Source organism: Prionailurus bengalensis, chromosome A3 (assembly GCF_016509475.1).
Source record: "Prionailurus bengalensis isolate Pbe53 chromosome A3, Fcat_Pben_1.1_paternal_pri, whole genome shotgun sequence".
Taxonomy (NCBI): domain Eukaryota; kingdom Metazoa; phylum Chordata; class Mammalia; order Carnivora; family Felidae; genus Prionailurus; species Prionailurus bengalensis.
This window is the reverse complement of record NC_057354.1, coordinates 9,764,898-9,786,244: the sequence shown is the minus strand read 5'-3', so window position 1 is coordinate 9,786,244 and position 21,347 is coordinate 9,764,898.

The window sequence follows — 21,347 nt, the reverse complement described above, 5'->3', positions numbered from 1 at the left end:
CTCATTTCTAGCACTGTCTTCCACGGGAGTGACGTGGACGCGTCCTGTCCTCATCCGCTCTGGGTTCTCTCTTCGTGTTTGGTGAGACGCCACCTTGGGCTGGCACAGGGCTCTGAGCAATCGGTTTTGATTTGGTCTGCGGAAGGGCGTCGGTGTGGGGAGATCCCTGGTCTTTCCCTCACGTGGATAGGAACTTACATCCTTGCAAAGTGGGCCCATGAGATGGCAGTGATGAAACCCAGCGTGAGCCACCGCGGCCCCTTGTTCCCTACTAGTGTCTCCTCTGGAAGGCTGAGGAGCAGAGGCGGGGCAGCAGGGAAGATTTCTCTCTGCCTCTGTCTGTGTTTCCCCCGGGCCTGTGGTTAAACAGAAGACTTCAGTCTCCAGGCCTGTCAGTCCCTCTTACATAGCATCAAATTTGTTGTAAAAAATTCATGCTGTGGGTTCTGAGGTAATAATCATAGCTCCAGAAAAGTTTGTTAAAGATTGCATTAGAGAGATGCTTTTTAATGGACAGTCTCTGCTTGGGCGTCTGTACTTCATAATGGTATATTTGGGAGAGAAGAAAAAAAAAAAAAAAATAGGAGAGCCAGAGGACTTCCAGCAAATTTCACTAAACTCTTGCTGTCGTTGTCCAAATGTCCCTGAAAATTTTATGGGAGGAAGAATTTTGTCCTTCTTATGCTTGACTGAATAATTTGTTAAATTATGTTTTAAATCAGCATTTCCTCAAATTGAAGAACTAATGCTAAAGCGTATCATGGATTTATTATACATGCAATCTGCATAAAAGTTAAAAAAAAAAAAGTCAGCATACTTCAGTGGTATCAGGGTGCCGCCTTAACCGATGGCTAAGACGGATATTGTTGGTGTTCAGACCTTCTGTTATCTAATTATAAAAAAAGCATAGCGTAGCCACCCGATTGAGTGGGCTCATCATCAAATCATAACCATTTGGAATAAAATGGAAGCTTAATGTGGAACTGCTGATACAGCGATTTTAATTAAAGCTCTTTTGTATTTTGAAAGTAAAGTTCTACATTTCAGCTTTCAGTGATTTCCAGACTGTTCTCTGGATGCAAGTGGTAGGTGTGGATGCTGGAGGCATTCAGGAACCCAGGGACTGCCGAGTGGTTTGGATGTCCAGACTTTCACCCCAGGCTTTGGCCAAAAGAGCTGTGGGTCATCTGTTTTATTTATAGGACTTCTACAATTTTTGTGTGTGTGTTGTGTGTGTGTAGAGACAGGAATCTATGGCTAAAGAAAAAAAATGAGAAAAGTATTGGAGTAGTTGTTAAAGGTTTCCAGGTGAAGAGCTATTTTTTAAATGTATATAAAAAATGCAAATGATTCACACTGAAGAGCAAAGAAAAGATTTTATTTATTTTTTTAATGTTTATTTTTGAGAGAGAGTGCGAGCGGGGGAAGGGCCGAGAGAGAGGGAGACACAGAATCCGAAGCAGGCTCCAGGCTTTGAGCCATCAGCACAGAGCCTGACATGGGGCTCGAACTCACGAACCTGCGAGATCATGACCTGAAGTTGGACGCTTAACCTACTGAGCCACCCAGGCACCCCAAAAGAAAAGATTTTAAACTCCTAGATGAAAGACAAAAGGCAATATGTACTGTCACTCCTCTTTTCCCTGGTGGTCTGTTGAATTTAATTACTTTAACTGGAACCTACACACAGTTTATAATCCCTTCCTCCCTTTTTCCCTCCCTCCCTCCCTCCCTCCTTCCTTCCTTCCTTCCTACCTTCCTTCCTTCCTTCCTTCCTTCCTTCCTTCCTTCTTTCCCATACATATCTACCGAGTAGCAACTTTTATACAAATACAAAAACAAGATAATTTCAGGCAGTGATAAATGTTAGGGAGGAATTTAACAGAATGATCTGATAGTGCCTTGCCAGAAGATGGCGGAACCTATTTTGGACAGTTACTTTATTTGGAACAAAAAAGTTGGTGCAAGTCCCTGAAAGTGTGCCCTGTGATGTGAGAGCCTCTTTTCCGTTCCATCCCCAACGCAAGATACGATTTTGAAATAAAAAAAGGGTCTTATATGTCGTTAGTTACATCATGTATTTTTTTTAGTGTTTATTTTTGAGAGAGAGACCGAGAGAGACAGAACGTGAGCGAGGGAGGGGTAGAGAGAGAGGGAGACAGAATCTGAAGCAGACTCCAGGTTTTGAGTTGTCAGCACAGAGCTCGATGCGGGGCTTGAACTCACGGAATGCGAGATCATGACCTGAGCCGAAGTCGGACACTCAACCGACTGAGCCACCCAGGTGCCCCCGTCATGTATTGTTATACTTTCTTACATGGCAGGCATGGCATTGGCTGACATCTGGCCTAAAGTCTAAGAATCACACCCGAGTAGAAGGTACTAAGTAGTTACATTCGTAAAGATTAACTTTCATTTGGGTTAAAGTTGAATGCATGTGCTAACAGAGGGCTCCCAGAGAAAATGAATGTGGTTTGTTGTGGACTGTATCTTTTCAAGGGCAGTACATCACCTGCAGGATGAAGGATGAGAAGGAGCCAACTCTTCCGAGATATGTAAAGACATAGATAGTTTGGTCAGAACAACCACCGTAAAGGCTGGTGAGGAAGAAGAGCTCACTATGTTAGGAGGACAATACGGACATTCATGACGGCTCTGGGATCTCAGAATCAGATGAGGCTGACGGCCTTCCCCGACGGGATCACATCTAGTCTACCCTGTACTGAGCTTCTCTGAAGGGTCCTTGTGGTGTTCTGGGTGGTCCCTCAGTAGGAGATGTTGGTGGCCTTCATGCGTCATTGATATGAAAGCGTGAAGCATAAGAGACCACCCCCCCCCCCCCCCCCCGCCCACCTTCATCGCTGTAGCAGAGAGCTACATGGAATCCAATGGCTGATTCACATCCGCTGTTTCTGGTGATGGTAGGTTGACGAATTCAATGGCAAGTCTAGTTCAACATTTACAAGGCATTTTAGCCACAGTTTAAGATCATTGCCATAATATTTCTTAAGTTGAAATGTAAAGCTGACCCCAAATTAACCATTGGTAATGCCATTGAATATATCTTTCCAAAATGTTTTGGGTTTTTTTGTATGTAATAGATAACTATATAATTCATATGTTAAAAAAGCTTTAATTGCGTATGCAGGTGTGTATATAAATCTTTTTGGAAGACTATGTTCCTTATCAGTATTATAGATCTACGTGATACTTTTTAATGCTAATAATTCATTCTTTGGAAATCACCACGATTTATTAACAGGGCATGGGAATCCTGACTTTGTTGTCTGTTAGTTGTCTGCCCTTAAGCAATTTATTTACTTAGGTTAGGAGAAGAAGAACATTCTAGGCAGAAGAAATGTATGTGTGCAGTATGAAGGTGGGAAAGAACTTGGCCCACTGAAAGGACAGAACAAAGGCCCGTGTGTTGGGACTTAGTGGGTGAGGGTGTAGATAGTAGACGGTGAGACAGACATGCAACCAGGGCGTGGCCATGCGGGGCCTTGTGCTCCATGGAAAAAACCAAGAAGGTTAAATTTTTTTTTAATGTTTATTTAATTTTGAGAGAGAGAGAAAGAGAGAGAGTGAGGTAGAGAGAGAGGGAGACACAGAATCTGAAGTAGGCTCCAGGCTCTGTCTGAGCTGTGGGCACAGAGCCTGACACGGGGCTCAAACTCAACAAACCGCGAGATCATGACCTGAGCCGAGGTTGGAGGCTTAACCGACCGAGCCACCCAGGGACCCCAGAAACCAAGAAGCTTTAAACTCATGGAGTGATATGACAAAATTTGAGGGTTCAAAATTTATGTGAAGAATGGCCTAGAAGAGGGCAGGAGTGGAAGGATATATGTGTGTGTGTGAGGCAAACACACACACACACACATACGCACACATGTTTTTTTTATTCTTGGTTGAGTATTTCTCATTTATTTGTTCTTTAGGGAAAACCTCTCTAGAACCAAGACTTCCATGCGAATGCTACAAATATTTGCTTTTTTACTTTAATACATGTGACGTACCCAGATTTCGCAAATATTTGCTTTTTGTCATAATACTTGAGAACACTTTGCTGAGTCCTGGGTGACTGGTTGAAAGAGATCACCCAAACTTAAAGACACGTGGACACCCACTGAAGTGACTTCTCTAAAGAGAGAAATGAACGGGTTCTGTAAAAGGTAGTTGGGGGGCAGTTGGTTAAGTGTCCGACTTTGGCTCAGGTCATGATCTCACAGTTCATGAGTTCGAGCCCCTCATTGGGCTCTGTGCTGACAGCTCAGAGCCTGGAGCCTGCTTCGGATTCTGTGTCTCCCTCTCTCTCTCTGCCCCTCCCCTGCTCAACTCTGTCTCTCCAAAATGAATACATGTTTAAAAAAATTAAATAAAAAATAAAAGGTAGTTGGAACATCCAGACCGTATTAGCATAATATTGGTACCACATTTTTTTTAAAAACCTTTTTATTTAGAAAAAGTTTGACTTAATATATCACAAAAATAGCACACGGATTTCCCAGAAGGCACCTTTGTTTTACTCAGATTCTCCAAATGCTAACACCTTACATAAACAACAGTATAATAACCTAAACCAAAAATTAAAACTGATTCAGTACTAACCTACAGATCTTATTTGAAATTCCAAACTGCCTTACTGAGGCCCCTTTTCTGGTTCAAGATATAATCCAAGATCCCACATTGCATTTAGCGTGTTCTATCCTCTAGACTCATTGGATCTGGGTTACTTTTTCCGACTGTCTTTCGTATTTGAAGAGTACCAGATGGTTATTTTGTAGAATGCCCCGCAACTTGGGTTTGTCTGAAGATTTGTCTTGGGTAGACCAGTGTGGTGCAGCATTGGGGAGGATTCCACCGGAATGGTGCTCTGTCTTTCCCAGTGCATCACTTCAGGAGGTACACGATGTCAACACGTGTTACCATTAGCGATATTAACTGTGATCACTCAGTTAAAGCGGTGTCTTCCAGGTTTAACCACCAAAATGTTACTATTTTTCCTTTAAAAAATTTTTTAAGTTTATTAATTTATTTGGAGAGAGAGAGAGAGAGAGAGAGAGAGAGAGAGAGAGACAGTGTGTGAGTGGGGTAGAGACAGAGAGAGGGGAGACCGAGAATCCCAAGCAGCCTCTGTGCTCTCTGCGGGGCTCAAACTCACAAACAGTGAGATTGTGACCTGAGCCAAAACCAAGAGTCAGCCACTTAACTGACTGAGCCACCCAGGTGTCCCTCTATTTTTCCTTTACAAACATCCCATAAGGAGGGACTCTGAAACTGTATAAATATTCTGTATTAGTTTCCAATTCCTGCCTTAACAAATTACCACAAATTTGGTGACTTCAGACGACAGAGATTTATACAATACTGTACGTTAGAACAGATGCTGAAATGGGTTGCACAGGGCTAAAATGAAGGTGTTGGTAGGACAGTGTTTCTTTCTGGAAGCTCTGCAATTCAAATTACCCCTTGCTAAGTAACACAACAGATTCACAGGTTCCAGAGATTAGGACATAGATATCTTTGGGACCATTGTTTTGCTTACTACAATTCCATTCTTCATGAAAATTTCAGCCCCTGCATCTATTTTTTTTTAATCATTACAGACTCATGTGGTTTTCTATTTTATTCAACAGATTTTACTGTTATATATATACTTTACTGAATAACACAAATATTATTTTGACGCTCAAAGTATTTGAGATCCGGCACCTGGGAATCATTTAAGGATGACTCCTGGGTCCTTCTGACCTGTTGGTGTGTTGGTACCGTCGGATGTTCCAGGATCCTCTATTATTTTGCCTGCACAGCTCCGGAATCAGCCATTTCTCCAGGGGTTCCTGGTTTCTTTTATTAGAGAACGGCATTTAGAAACCAAGATTTGGTGCCCAGTGTGCTCATTGCTACTGAGTCATGTCTGCCTCTTGGTCCTTTCAATGGTCAGAGTTAGGAATGTGTGCAGAGTCCTCTTTTCTTCACGGCCTTCAAAAACTGTACATAGATTTACTTCTTTTCTTTTTTTTAATTGTTATTTCATCCACTTAGCTCTGAATTTTATCAGGAGTCAGGAGATTTGTTCCTAGACAGTAAAATCACTTAGGTATATGTTACTGATCTGTAAGGTGACAGCTGCTTATAATAAAACTTAAGTTGCTTGTAGTGACACCTGAGGATTCCTCAACTCTCCCATCGATTTCAGACCTTTATCAACCCTAAATAAGTCCAGAATAGCTAGTTTTACCTCTGGCAATGAAAACAATTGCTGTTTCATTATTCGAACCACAGATATGCATCCTTATTCAATGAAATGGAGGGTCGCTCATACCAAGAGGAAAATAGAGACCCTTCCCCTACAATATACAGGAGCTTCGTATCTTTTACCTCACACTTCTGGGCATATGCTCCTTTGGTATCCTATTGGTGGAATATTCCATACTGACACTGCCTTTTGTTCTGAGCACCTGCCGATGAACTTAAGAAAATTAAAAGCATATGAGAAACTTTTTTAGTATGTACGTGAGGTCACAGACACGGTTCTTTTCTATATAGTAGACACTGAGGAAATACATGGTCGACGAGTAAATTAAAGGTTGAGTGTTCTGTGTCCTGTGAAAACTTAGAGCCTTGTCTGTTCTTCCTTTAATGACAAATTTTACTGATCTCCTTGTATTACTCCTTTTCATTTTATTTGAGCTCTGTTTCTTTCTCTTTCTAAATAAAAATGTATCGATACTGGGGCCTGCAGAGAGTGAATAATTCACACATGTTTGAATTTGGTATACTATTTCAAAGGGGATATCGTGGACTTGGGGGTTGCACTGGAACTTTTCGAAGGAGTGAACTTGAACTGTCACTAAAACACCAAAGCCCCAAGAGGACTCTTTGGGAAGACACGATTCCAAGTTCTATTTAAGGGCACGAAGCTTATTATTTACTGCCAAACCTACAACTTGTTTCCTTCCAGAACTGTCGCTTTCATTGATGCAGTGGAGGGTCTTTCTGCAGGCGACTTTCTTATTTGCCCAATTCTGGAAATACTGACTCAGTGAACACGTCCTCCAGGTTTCTGATACCAGGAGATCACAGACCTCAGGAAAGCTCTACATGCTACACGCAGCGCAGCCTGGGCATGATTTCTCTTTTAAAGGAACATTACAATTCTTTTTTTTTTTTTTTTTAAATTTTTTTTTTCAATGTTTATTTATTTTTGGGACAGAGAGAGACAGAGCATGAATGGGGGAGGGGCAGAGAGAGAGGGAGACACAGAATCGGAGACAGGCTCCAGGCTCCGAGCCATCAGCCCAGAGCCTGACGCGGGGCTCGAACTCCCGGACCGCGAGATCGTGACCTGGCTGAAGTCGGACGCTTAACCGACTGCGCCACCCAGGCGCCCCAAGGAACATTACAATTCTAAGCAGACTGTCCTGTTATGTTGACTAGACTCTATTTTCTCCACTTTTTGCCTAGTTCACGTGACAATCTTCTGTTCTGCTACGACAGGAAGACAAGCAGGTGGCAACCTAGAAATTGGAAAAACAAGGAAGATGGCTTCTGGGCAGAGGCTGAAGAAGAGTAGGGGAGCTTCTCAACTGCCGTCTTAATCAGTTCTGCTTTGCTACTGATTAGAGGCTCAGAACTCCTTTAGAAGGACCGCCTCGTCTCTGGACATCTTTCTGCCAACACAGTGTGGAAAAGCAAATTGAGATGTTTCACCCATGAAATGCTACTCTTCCTATTTTAGTTTGTCTGATTTTGCTCCTACCCTCTTCCCTATCTTATTGTTTGCTGACTGAAACCAAACAAAACACAGGGTGTTAAAGTCCTAGCTTCTCTCTCTCTCTCTCTCTCTCTCTCTCTCTCTCTCTCTCTGTGTGTACTTTATCAGCATGAGCTACTCTCAGAAGAGAGTGTAGTGATTGCCAGCATAGGTTTGTTCTCAGACAGATTTAGGACCACTTCACAATCTGTCCATTATTATGTCTAAATGTTCACAGGAGCTACTTAGCTGTTTATTTAAGTTTATTTATTTATTTATTTTACATTTCGTTTATCATTTTTTAATTTATTATTTGATTTACATCCAAGTTAGTTGGCAGACGGTGCAACAATGATTTCACGAGTAGATTCCTTAGTGCCCCTTCCCCATTTAGCCCATCCCCCCCACAACCCCTCCAGCAACCCTCTATTTGTTCTCCATATTTATGAGTCTCTTCTGTTTTGTCCCCCTCCCTGTTTTTAGATTATTTCTGCTTTCCTTCCCTTATGTTCATCTGTTTTGTATCTTAAATTCCTCATGAGTGAAGTCATATGATATTTGTCTTTCTCTGACTAATTTCGCTTAGCAGAATACCCTCTAGTTCCATCCACATAGTTGCAAATGGCAAGATTTCATTCTTTTTGATTGCCAAGTAATACATCATATATATATATATATATATATATATATATATACACACACACACACACACACACACACACACACACACACCAAATCTTCTTTATCCATTCATCCATCGATGCACATTTGGGCTCTTTCCATACTTTGGCTATTGTTGATAGTGCTGCTATAAACATGGGGGTGCATGTGCCCCTTCGAAACAGCACTCCTGTATCCCTTGGATAAATGCCTAGTAGTGCAATTCCTGAATCATAGGGTAGTTCTATTTTTAATTTTTTGAGGAACCTCCATACTGTTTTCCAGAGTGGCCGCACCAGCTTGCATTCCCACCAATAATGCAAAAGAGATCCTCTTTCTCCCCATCCTCGCCAACATCTGTTGTTGCCTGAGTTGTTCATGTAAGCCATTCTGACAGGTGCGAGGTGGTATCTCATTGTGGTTTTGATTTGTCTTTCCCCGATGATGAGTGATGTGGAGCAGTTTTTCACGTGTCGGTTGGCCATCTGGATGTCTTCTTTGGAGAGATGTCTATTCATGTCTTTTGCCCATTTCTTCACTGGATTGTTTGTTTTTCGGGTGTTGAGTTTGAGAAGTTCTTTATAGATTTTGGGTACTCACCCTTTATCTGATATGTCATTTGCAAGTATCTTCTCCCATTCTGTCGGATGCCTTTTAGTTTTGCCGATTGTTTCCTTCGCTGTGCAGAAGCTTTTTATTTTGATGAGGTCCCAATAGTTCATTTTTGCTTTTGTTTCCCTTGCCTCCAGAGATATGTTGAGTAAGAAGTTGCTGTGGCTGAGGTCAAAGAGGTTTTGCCTGTTTTCTCCTCGAGGATTTTGATGGCTTCTTGTCGTATGTTTAGATCTTTCAACCATTTTGAGTTTATTTTTGTGTATGGTGTAAGAATGTGGTCCAGGTTCATTCTTCTGCATGTCGCTGTCCAGTTTTCCCAGCACCATTTGCTGAAGAGACTGTCTTTATTCCATTGGATATTCTTTCTTGCGTTGTCAAAGATTAGTTGGCCATATGTTTGTAGGTCTGTTTCTGGGGTCTCTGTTCTGTTCCATTGATCTGAATGTCTGTTTTTGTGCCAGATACTTAGCTGTTTAAACTCCATTTTCCGTATCTATACAATAGGTGTAATAAAATGGTGAAGTCACAGCTTACCCAGAGTTCAGATTTTAAATTAACTCAGAAGCTATAAATTGGATATAGTTAATGTTATTATTTGAGAACTCTCCTATCACCTATTAAATAGAGTACTGTTGGTTTTATGTATACAATTATACAGTATAGGTTAGGTGTTTGTAAATGTATAGCAATGCATAAAATAAAGTACACTATAAAAGAGACAGCACACATGCAAAATATAATTTTATAGTATGTCAGATATGCTATTAGATTGCTATTTGTATTTTTTGCTTTTTTCTCCCTATTAACATGGTTGAATTCACATATGATGCAACTCCAGTTTATCGCAAGGAGTGGTGAGGAATAAAAGAAATCATGTGTGATTGGCAAATTGCTAATCCCATGTGAATGATGCAGGAGGTGATGGTAAAGATGATGAAGAAGAAGATGATGATAAAGATGATGATAAATGATGATGATTTGAAGATTTTAACCATATTCAGTGTCCTTAGGCGAATGCTTATTATTGTAGGGTTTCCCACACTGACAAAAAGGGGGAAAATCTCAAGCGTAAGACAATATTCTTTCCATCAGTCAACAAAATTGATGTAAGCGTGCAGAATCTAATACTTAATGTACAGAAAATTGCAGCCGCGACTTTAATTTCACTCTGTTCAATGGCTCATAAGCCCAATGTACTCTCACCTGAACCGTGTGACTTAGGTAGGGTTACACCTTCCACGTGTAGACGAAAGTACTTTGGTCTCTGTTGACGCGAAAGATCGCGTAGAGCAAGAAATCGCGTAGAAAGATCGCGTTATTTTGTGGTTACAAGACATCAAACCACAGTGAACTTTAGTTCCCTAAGTGACTCTTTAAATATTTAATATCATGTTGAAAAATGCACAAATGTAAGAGCAGAGAGCAGGTTAGGAGCTGGGAGGGAGGAACATCACAGATGAAGGACGAACAATGGGCTCTTTGTAGAATGTTCACTGGGTCTCCTTTTGCTGAGAAAGCAAATCACGTGGCTGATTATTTGGGCCATATCTGCAGATAACAAACACTATTCTGCAATAATAAAAATATGCATAGTTATAGTCAGATGAGATTTTTTTTAAAAAGGGTTAATCTGGCCTTTTGAAAGTCCCTGTTTGAATATTAACTTTTTAGTATGGAAATTATCAAACACATAGTAAGTAAGGAGAAAAGTAGAATGATCCCCTTTTGTACCTCATCAATCAGCTTCAACCGTTACTGACATTTTTCCACCTTTATTCCGTCTTCACCTCACTAATCCCCAGCCCCATCTGCCTTTTTTACCTGGTGTATTTTAAAAAAATTTTAATGTGTTTTTTATTTCTCTTGGGAGAGAGAGAGAGAGTGAGAGAGACAGAATCTGAAGCAGGCTCCAGGCTCTGAGCTGTCAGTACAGAGCCCCACGTGGGGCTCGAACTCACGAACCACGTGGTCGTGACCTGAGCCAAAGTTGGAGGCTGAACCCACTGAGCTACCCATACGCCCCTTCCTGGTGTATTTTAAAGCAAATCCCAGGCGTTGTCTATTTTCATTGTAAATTATTCAATATATGTATGTATCTTTATACAGTAAAATTGTAAAAAAAAATGTAACCACAAATTAGTAATAACTTTTAATACCACAACACTCAGTTGTAAGTCCCTTTTAAATAGTAGGGACATTTAAATTTTTTTAAATGTTTATTTTTGAGAGAAAGAGACAGAGCGCCAGTGGGGGAGGGGCAGAGAGAGAGGGAGACACAGAATCCGAAGCAGGTTCCGGGCTCCGAGCTGTCAGCACAGAGCCCGACGCGGGGCTCGAACTCACAAACCGCGAGATCATGGCCTGAGCCAAAGTAGGATGCTTAACTGACTGAGCCACCTAGGCGTCCCCCGATAGTATAGGCACTTAAAACTATCAGAAAACCTTGCCTTTGGTAATAAACCTGTTTTGATGAATTGTTACACTGGTAATTCATATTAAGTACTCAATTCCGCCCTGATTTTGTATATGTGCTGCCGAAGCGAGCACATTTCCACCCTGATTTTGGCAACACATGCTCTGGAATTGTCATATTACACGTGGTGTAGATCAGCCTTGGCAAGATGCTTCTGTAAAGGACCCAGATAATAAACATTTTCAGTGTTGCTGTCCATCTGGTTGATCTCTGTTATGGCTACTCAACTCTGCCATTGTAAGTAAAAGCAGCCATAGACAATATGTAAATTTATGGGCATGGCTGTGTTCCAATTAAATGTTATTTACAACAAAGGGATTTGGCCCTTGAGCCACAGTTTTCTGTCCCTGGCTATGGATTAAGCAGTCCGATCCCTATCCAAAGAAGGGTCTGCGCAGCCTGCGGTCCACGGTGCCTTGACTTCATGGTTGGAGAGCAGGCCAGAACCAGACCTGTTTCCAGCATTTGGAAGATCTTGAATAGGTCACTTTTTGATTCATGGTTTGTCATTTATTAGATGAAAATGGAAGCGCCCATCTTTCTCGCTTAAGGAGGTTGCTGCTGGACTGAATGAGATCAAGAATGTGGGAATGTTTACTGAGCCGTCGGTGCTGCTCAAATAACAAGGTACGCTTATCCATTTTATGTTGCAATTCTGGATGGTTCTCTGTCGATGATTCTTAATTACACATTGTTTCCCCCTGCCCCGCCTTCCATTCTTCTTTGTAACGATGAAGAGCAAACTTGGATTCACCGAGCGCTTTTGCATATCTGCCAGGGAGAGTTGTAAGGGGGTCAAAGGGTTGACATGTGTCATCCTGGTTGATTAATCAGGTGCTATTATCTCAATTTTAATGGCAAAGCAATGGAAATGGACAAAGGTTCAATCGTGGCCCAGCACCCACTGGGAGTGAGTGACAGAGTCAGGACTTGAACTGTCTGACTCCACAGCCTTTGATCTGCCCCTCTGGTGACATTTAGGGTATCTGTCCCCTTTCTCCTTTTGGCAACAACCTGACCCTTTCATAGGTTAGGTGGTGTTTCCTTACCTACCTGAGTTCCTTTCATCTTCCCAGTGGAGACACTAAGTAACTCATTCAAGTCGCCACCCCGGATACCACCTATGCATCCTCAAAGATCTATTTCGTCGCCATTTCCCAAGAGGGACCCCTTATCCTGCAGACCCGGGCAGGTCTCTGAGTGAAGTATGTTTTCTGTTATACCCTGTATTTGCTTTGCCATGCACCGCTCACTTCTGTAAACGAGAGGGGCATCATGGAAAAACCTGCATGAAAACAGAAATTATGTTGTTCGTGTTCCCCGCTCTATCCCCACACCTGGCCCATCATTACTCAAAAAATATCGATTGAATACATGTTTTGTTTTCCCCTCTAAAAATGCCAGGGATAGAAGTTGTACATGTTTGAGTGAAGTCTGCATCCTAATGATAGGTATTGCCCCGTGAGTTGAGCTGGTTGTGGGAACCTTCTTGCGGGGAGACTGTGAGGAATGCCAGTGTAGTGAGTCTATGCTGGGGGTTGTGGTCTCATAGATACCAAGCCTACCTGTGACCGCCAAGTCGCTAATTAGATGGAGGGGCAGTGGTGGGAGTGAGAGGGTGCAAATACCGTGTATCTCCTGCCTGGGGAGGGGAGAGGTTGTCCTCCTCCTGTTTGGGAATGTGAGAAGGGTGTGGGGGTGTGGGCGGTGGGTGAAGGTCACCTTGGTATTGCTCGTGAAAGCACCAAGGGAAAACGACCTCAAAGGAAGGGAAACAGTTGTTGCCAACTGAACTATCATCAGAGGCCGAGCAGGTAACGGGAGTGTGGGAAGGGCTGGGCGTAAGAGAGGGAACGAGAAGTTCTCCGGTGACCCGGGTTTAGCAATTTCTGAACAGATACTTGGACCAATTCCACTGTTCCTGGATACTTCTATTCACAGGTTTTCTTCTTCCCCTATTAATTTCTGATTTGGCTGCCAGGGCCATTCTGCCCCTATTATCTTTAATTAGGGTCTTTGCCATCTTTCATCAGCAGGGGCCGGGCAGGCGATGCCAAGGTGCCCGAGGGCTCTGTGTGGGCACCTAGGTTAATGTCGGGCCGTGCTGGAGTCATAAAGTGTGCAAGAGTCGCTCATTGGACCGGACCCCCATTTTATGTTTAATTATCTTAAACGTTGCAAGCTCAGCTCTTAGGTTTGCCAGGGTCTGTTGGGTAGAGAGAATGTTGATGGACTCACCTTTGAGTCCCTCCAGAGGGCCAAAGGGTAGACCCGAATGAGGCTACAAAGACCAAAAGGTCTTACAGCAGGACTTAGGTGACGGAACCGGACAAAATTACCATCGGATCCAGCCTTTGCTGTTGAGAAAACATCCGGAGGCAGAACCTTAATTGAACCAACTGCTCAGGAGCCTGGGTATTTAGCGGACGTGAAACCGTCTCGGATGAACCCCTGGGATTGGTTTCTCCCTCTGGGTGTGTGGGGATGGGTCAGGGAAGGAACAGGTGAATATGGAAGCCCTCGGGTGAATACGGCCTCGAATAATAAAATACGGCTGCAGCGCACCGTCTCCTGTTTGTCTAAACACGTGTGCCCAGCAGTTAAAAGCAATGAGGAGGAAGGAAGTCTTTCACCAGGAAGAGAGGAATAGGGGAGTGGAGGCTCTGGGCCTTCACGTGGTACTTCTCCTGATCACTGACACCCGTGTGCTCATAGCAGCCCGCAGAGCTACAGCCACCAACCCCAGTATTTGTCACTGTCACTTCCCAAGTGCTTGGCATTGTTCAGGAAATTGTATGTGTAAAGCAGACCTGCCTGCGTCCAACTTCGACAAGGGAACAGCCGTGCAGGGGTGCTTGAAACTGAAACAGGCTTATGTGTCCTATGATGTGCCCCAGCAAGAGCCATAAATAATTGTGACAAGTTTTTTTTCCCATCCCATGTGACAGTCCTTGACTCTGCCTCCTGTCTCCTCTCCCCTCTGCCTCATAGACTAGACCTGCCAGGCTGTGTGATGATAGATGTTACCGGGCAGCAAATGACAGCTGGATAGATTTTTTAGTTGGTGCTTTAGAGGGAATCAGATATGCTGTATAAAGCAATAAAAAAAGCACACTCACAAGGTGGATTAAAAATAGCTAGCACAGCAGTAACCCACTTTGTTGTTTATCAAAAGTTAAATCTTACATGGTAAGTCCTAGTGATGTGTTAATTTTTCAGGCTTCTGTCAGAGTGACGCTGACGACAGCCCCTAAAAAAAAAAAAAAAAAAAAAAGAAAAGAAAGAGAAAAGAAAAGAGCAGGGATAAAAGCAGTTGACCATTTCTGTATTTTATATATATATATATATATATATATATATATATATATTTGTCTAATGGGACGAAAATACCTTCTTTTCTTCTTTAAATGGTATCGAAGGAGAGAATTGGGCTCTGGGTGCCGTGCCATATTGCTGTGATTTTTTTCCCATTCTTTTCGATCTTGAATTTAAAACACAAAATTGGAGGCGTTGGAGGCCTGGAATTATTCTACCCTTGTTCAATTAAATCATTATTATTATTTTTTAAGCATTGCTCGTCTTCCTCCACACGCTCTATTGATCTAGATTCTGCGTAACAAACGGTCTGGTTTCCCAGCCACCTTGGAAATGTCATGTAAGCGTCAACAAAACTACTTAGTGTATGTTTTATAAAGAATTACAGCCTCCTCCGGATTACTCAGACTTTCATCTCGGGCAAGCCGGCTTGGCTACCTTGTGTCTCGATGGATGTGCGGAGGTGCTAGGACATGATTCAGTGACCCGCCCCGCTCCCCAGTTCACATTCGTGACAGCCTGCCATGTGCTTAGTCACCGCATTTCTGTCTTCCCCTGCACTATACGGGGGGTGGCTGTGCTGTAATTTAAGAGTGCCCAGTATATCAGATCATGACTATTTTCCCCCTTGATTTTTCTGATGGATCACGTTAGCAAGGCTATAGCTCTCACCTGGCAGCGTGTGGGCATGAGGAGGCTAGGAAGCACAAAATGTTTCTCAGAAAAATATGTCGTTCGGGCTACGTACCAGGCAAAAGGGATAATTTGAGTTCTGCCTCTCTAATTCAAATTTGGGGATAGTTCAGCACCAGTACGGTCGCATTCCCGGCAATATCAGCGGTGGTGTTTATTATTTTGATTGTGGTATAGCATTATCTCTATAGAACAGTTTCCATAGTAAAACGTACATTCTGTGGCTCTATCGCTCAACGGGTTCATTTTTTTCCAGCAGACATGAATTGATGGGATGTAAGAGTGGCTCGAAAATATAATGAAATGGTCAACAGGGCAGGTTTGAGGATCCTGTTGCCAGAATTCAAATTCCATTTCATTTCCTTACTTCCTGGGCGGCCTTAGTGAGTTATTCCCGGGCGGCCGAATAACTCCCTGCGCCTTAGTATCTTTAGCTGGAGAATGGGGGTGCTAACGACCCCATATAATACAGTTGTTTCGAGGGCTGAATTGTCTTGGTACAATCCCTGACAGCACGTGTTGAATAACTATTATTTTAGTTATTACAGTAATTATTACTTAGTATAATCATTACTGGGGTGGTTTTACGCAGGTTACCCGCGTCTCTCTGCTCCTCGTCTTTCTGATTTGATGACCGTGTGTTCGATGGGTGGATGGAAAGTTACTTTAGGAATGGAGCCCTCTCTGAGCTTAAAGAAACCATAACAATATACACTGATTCTGTGTCAGTAGTTTTCGATAAACCGTCCTAGTGTATGGGAGAATATTCTATAGATCACTGATAATGCTTTTTGGCAAATATCATCTGTTCCTTAATGGGAAAGAATCTTAAATGAGATGCTTTGTGTAGACGTAGCTAGTGGAGTACTGAATTTTTTAAACTTTTATTTATTTTTGAGAGAGAGAGAGAGAGAGAGAATGCGAATGCATGGGTGAGGGAGGGGAAAAGAGAGAGGGAGAAAGAGAGTCCCAAGCAGGCTCCACACTCAGCATAGAGCCTGGTGTGGGGCTCAATCTTACAAGCAGGACATCATGACTGGAGCTGAAATCAAGAGCTGGCTGCTTAACCAACTGAGCCACCCAGGTGCCCCTACATGAATTTGCTAGTCAGACTTGCTTTTCTACTCTTCCCTGCTCACCATCTAGCTACCTTACATAATGGTACCAAAGACCTCTTTGAGTTGTAAGCATAAGACATAGGCAGGTTATAATCTGCTTCCAGAATCATTGAAAAAAAATTTTTGCACTGTGATTCATAGTGAGAGATACAATCATCGTGACCCAGCATGTGCGCACATACACAATATACGTACATTGTGTTGAAGTGAATGTTCCACAGGATGCCAGTTCTCCTTCCCACATGGGATACACTCTGGTATCTTCAATTCCTTTCTCTGTCATTAAAAAAATTTTTTTTAATGTGTATTTTTTAGAGAGAGAGAATGAGCAGACTAGGGGCAGAGAGAGAGGGAGACGCAGAATCCGAAGCAGGCGCTAGGCTCTGAGCTGTCAGCACAGAGCCTCATGCGGGGCTCAAACCCACGAACCCTGAGATCATGGCCCAGGCCAAAGTCGGCCGCCCAACCGACTGAGCTACCCAGGTGCCCCCTTTCTCTGTCATTTTTAAAAAGTAGTGCTCTAGACCAGAAGTTGGCAAACTTTTTCCTGTAAAAGGCCGGATAGTAAGTATTTTTGGCTTTGAGGACTAACTCCCAACCACTCAACTCCGCCACTGTAGAGTGAAGGGATCATAGACCGCACAATCAGGTGAGCATGACTGTGTCCCCCAAAAGACTTTGCTTATGGGCACTGAAATTTGAATTTCATGTGTTTTTCTTGTGTGCGTCACGAAATAGGACTCTTCTTTTGATTTTTTTCAACCATTGACCAATATAACAATTGTTCTTGAGTGGGGGGGGGCGGGCAAGATGGGCCAAGTGAAATGGGAGACATAGGCTTCCACTTACGGCAAGAACAAGTCAGGGGGAAGAGAGGTAGCTTATGGGGACCAGGGCCAATGGTATCGTAACGGTGTCGTATGGGGACAGATGGCGGCTCCCTCGTGATGCGTTGTGCACCTGAAACTAATGTAACATTGCATGTCAACCATACTGCAATTGAAAAAAAAAATTAATGTAAAAATCCACGGAAACGTGGATGGAAATTAGATTCTGTGTTTTCAAAGCATTATTTTTTTTTCTGAAATATTCAACATTGTCTACGAAAATTATAAAGCCAATGCAAAAAATTAGTGAGTATTAAAAATACTAACATTAATGGGCATGAAACATTTTATTTAACTTTTTGAATCTACGTAAACCTTATTCTATATGTCAATAAAGTTTAAAACGACTGAAAAAATAGCCACCATCCTTAACTTGCAGGCTGTGGGGAACAGACAGTGGGCTGGATTTGGCCCCTGGGTCGGAGTTTGCTGATCCCTGCGGTAGTCCAGTGAATGGACTTGATGAACCCTAGTTTATAGGACACTCTTCCTGAGTGTTTTCCAACGCGACTTTGAAGAGATAGTTGGGCAGGGGTGTAAACAGTTGCTAATGGAAAGCCAGCATCGTGGTTCAAGTGGATTTGTGAGACCCCAGAGTGAAAGAAGATGTTTACCTTTAGCAGAAGTTCTGTGACCCAATGGCATACCCCACACCCCATGACTGTGTAAAAGCGGTCCCATAAGGCTGCCACCTCCTGTTGTTTGACCACCGACACACTTCACAAAACATCTCTGGGACTTGGGTTCGGAGTGATATCCCGGTGGGAGCCCTATTTCAAAGCAGGAATCTGGGGAGTCACCCTCTTTCACTGCTGGCAAGCGTTATGCGTAGGGATGCACGGCACTCATGAGTGAGAAAGTTCTTTGGCTGTGAGTGGTGTCTCAGTTAAGGAACCCATTTTGGAGGCTCCTCTGTGCACAGTACAGGGACAAAGTGACAAACCTAATTCTGTATTCTTGGGGATTTACAGATGAATTTGAACTTGGTTAAAGGCAACAGATCAACACGTACACACACACACATACATACAAACATGGTCTCATTCAAACGGGAGCCTCAAGTGTTGCTAATATCACAATAGGGGTAGCAACAAGAATACCTACAAACATTTTACCATTTTGTAGTTTTCCTGTTGTTTTCACATAGGTCATTTTGTTTGATTCTAACAACAGCTTTGTGAGATGGAGTAACTTCTCTGAGGTCCCACCTTCAGTGAGGTGCCAGGCTGAGGATGCAGGTCTTAAGAATTCTTATGGTTTCCACTAACAGTAGTGGAAATACTTTGAAAAGGAGGAAAGTGTCAAGTGGGTTCTAGAAAGTCTCATGGCCATAGATTCTCAAGAGAATCTGGAGATTCTCCAGGTGTACTGCAGGTGTATTTGTGTGTGTGTGTGTGTGTGTGTGTGTGTGTGTGTGCGCGCGCACGCATGCACACCCTTACACAGGTAATGTTGATTTTGGAAAAGAGCACAGGAGTGGAAATATAAGTTCTGTGTAGGAGACAGCAAAGCCCTTTAAAAGGACCACCGATGGTTGCTGAATTAAAACCAACCAAGGAACCAACCCACCAAACCAATCAAATAACTCTTTAAGCCCTGTCGCCCCAAAAAGGCAATTCCAAGTGAGAACCCTGGAGTTAAAATTCACCTCCTGGGGCGCCTGGGTGGCTCAGTCGGTTGAGCGTCTGACTTCGGCTCAGGTCATGATCTCACCGTCCGTGAGTTCGAGCACCGCGTCGGGCTCTGTGCTGACAGCTCAGAGCCAGGAGCCTGCTTCGGATTCTGTGTCTCCCTCTCTCTCTGTCCCTCCCCTGCTCATGCTCTGTCTCTCTCTGTCTCAAAAATAAATAAAAAAACATTAAAAAAAATTAAAAAAAAAATCACCTCCTAATAACCACCCTGGCACCAGCTTCCTGTCTCACAGCTGTCGGATGGTCTACTGTGAAACCGTTCGAGTAACATAAAAACTACCATCAAATCCTTTGACGTTGTGTCTGAAATTAGCAAGCAAATTAGGAAACGAGGAGAAACGTTGTTCACCTTTGGCCTGTCCCCAAGAGATGAATTGAGTGCCAAGTCCCTTTATGATTCTGTTTTCTCCAGGAGAACTTTCATGAAGATAATTCGTCTCTGTTGAAAAAACATTTTAGCAGCCTTGAAAAAGAAGGTTTGCGTAGTTCAAGAAGATGTAGATAAAGGGGGCCCCGTCACTTCGAGTTTTTGGAAGTCGAGAGGGCGCCATGGTTTCAACTCTATGAGTAGTGAAAAGAGGCGACAACTGACCTGAGGTCATGGCACTATTTCCAGTGAGAGAACCCCCCCCCCCGCTTCGAAAAGGGGTGCTGCACATTTAAAACTCCTATCTCCTAGTGCCTGGGGATTAAGTGTTCCGCACAGCCCCTGGAAATCTGTAATGTTAACAGGTTTGATTATTCTTGCCAGCATATGCCTACCTTCCACAATTTTGAAAACAGGGTCGAGTGAGTCGGTTGCTTTGTTTTCTGTTTTCTGTGTTTTGCAGCGTGAGTCTATGAATTAATGGACGTCAAGTGCAGCTGACTTAGGAAGTTAGCGGTTTGCGCAGCGATGCCTAGGCGAGCGGGGCGCTTGGTTAGGTCCCAGCGAGGCCTTCCTGCCGGCCCCATCCCAAGTAACCTCCACCTCTCAGACACTCTTCAGTACATCTTCCGGTCTTAATTCCTTCATGTCCCTTACAGGAGCCTGATGTCATCTTGTTGATGCATTCTCTACTGCCTGTGTCCATATTGTCACTCCCGTGAGAGCACACCCCCCCTCCCCCCAGTTCTGCACGCGGGGTCAGCAAACCATGGCCCGCGGGCCGTATCCGGCCTGCTGCCTGTTTTGTGTGGCCCAGAAGCTAAGAATACATTTTATATATTTTTAAATGGTTGGAAAAAAAAACCCATCAAAAGGATAGTATTTCGTGACCTGTGAAACTTATGCGAAATTCAGGTTTCAGTGTCCATATGGAAAGCTTTACTGGCACCCCGCCACGCCCATTCATTTATGGATTGTCTGCAGCTGCTGCAACACACAGACGCAGAGGTGAGGACTTGTGATAGAGACGGTCTGGCTGCCACGGAGCCTAAAATATTTCCTGTCTGGAGCTTTGCAGACAAAGTTTGCACACCCCTGCTGTGTGCCCAGCACCGTGCTGGGTAATGCATAAGCGCCCAATAAACGTGGCAGGCGAATGAACCAAGAGCCGAGTGTGGGGCACGTTATTTCCCCATGTCCCTTCCCTGCCCCTAATAAACAAGGAAAAGGAACAGATGACTTTTGACCGCCCCCAGTTCAGCAAACTTCCCTTCCCCAAAATGTCAGCTCTTAATCCCCTTAATAAAAAGGCCCGTGTAACCGAGAGAATACATTCAGAATCCTCCGCAGTACAAGAAGACGGTCTGAAAATAACAAGGGGAAGAAATGTACTAAACGCATCTGCACACACACAAAGTTGCTAGGGAAACATAGCAGTTCCCTGCGAACACCCAGCACCATCACATTTATAAAGAATTGACAAGGGCTGACCTTTGTCTTCTCTTTTTCTGCCTGCTTTTTACCAGGCACAGAAGAGCCCTGTGGCTTGGATGATGCTTTTGATAGGCAGATTTTTGGATTCTGTGCTGTCTGCCGGATGAGGGGGTCCTGCTTTACGGCTCTGCTAAGACCTAGAAAAATCTTTTATGAGTGTCACCTCCAGAACGACCCAGTCTATGCAATTGAAAGGTGCATTTTCACATTGGGATTTGGCTTCTATAGTCCTGAGGCGAGAAATGACATATTTTGTTGCATTATTTAAATATTCC